Source organism: Chinchilla lanigera, unplaced genomic scaffold, assembly GCF_000276665.1.
Source record: "Chinchilla lanigera isolate Chin_1 unplaced genomic scaffold, ChiLan1.0 scaffold00083, whole genome shotgun sequence".
Taxonomy (NCBI): domain Eukaryota; kingdom Metazoa; phylum Chordata; class Mammalia; order Rodentia; family Chinchillidae; genus Chinchilla; species Chinchilla lanigera.
In genome coordinates, this window is record NW_004955484.1 from 1813896 (window position 1) to 1815136 (window position 1241).

Genomic DNA, 1241 nt, shown 5'->3' on the forward strand with positions numbered 1-1241 from the left:
GCAAATATAAAGATTCTAAAATCAGTTGAAAAAAATCACTTCAAAGACACATATACATTTTATAATCTCATGTTGTAAAAAGAAAACTAGGAATAGCTGCATCTATTACAACTTAAATGCAAAGTGAAGAAATAGGAAGAATACAAGTCCAACAGTGGCCAGTGGCACCTCAGAGGAGGGAAGGAAGCCTGGGCTTAAACAGCTTAAGAAGATCTACTGTTCAAATAGAGATGCTTTTGCATTACGCGTATACTTCCCACTGAGAATATAGTTTCATTTTGCAGCTAAAGTAAATAAGACAAAATTACTTAAAATTAAATTGGGCTACAGTGCATTTTGGAGATATCTTTATTATGTTATTATTTACATATTTATATAGATAAGTATTTGTACTTCAGTGTCTTGACAATATCATGGAGTGGCCGGATTCTTTCTCCCCTACTGCTCTGCTGGGTTACAGATTGGCTGCTGTGGTCTCAGGTACTGTATTATAAAAGCCAAAATGAATCCAGTGAAAGAGAAAGGGCTGCTGTCACAATGTCTCCTCCAAAGACAAAGAAATACTAACTAGCACATAATCTGGCAGAATCTCCCCTGCTAATACACACACGTACATGCACACACACACACACACACACACACACCGCACAGAGGTGCTCTTCATGAATATCATTTTCCCATGTCCATTCCAGAATCAGTATGAAAAAGAGGAACGAGATGACCAAGAGACGCCTAAGTGAAATTACGTTTTTAAGAAAACCCAGGATTTTTTTTTATAAAAAGTAAAATGTAGGAATAGCTATTGTGTAAGCAACCAAGTTCTGACACTTTGGTGTAAGTGGTCTCCCTTCCTCTATGATAAATCTCCTCCCCTTTAAAATTTTTAAGTAATTATTCAAACTTTAGACCTCAAGACAAAACTTACAGAGAAAGCACATCTTCTGGAAAACAAGTTGTGGTTCAGCCAGTGTGAGTTGTGTGGGGCAGTTTATAATGCATACAATTGTGTCTGTTAAGGATCTTGGGAGAGCCCCTGTGCTGGACATGAACCCCCAGATAATGAAGTTCCCTAGGGAAGTTAGGGACAGTTAACCTAAAAGAATGTATCATCTGACTAGTAGTAAAGGAAATGCACAATTTTAGAACTTATCTATGGCTTTCACCAAAGTAACCATCCAGAGTTGCCTTGCACTGGAGCTAGATGCAATGAGAACATTTATACATGAAAAACTAACTCCCTG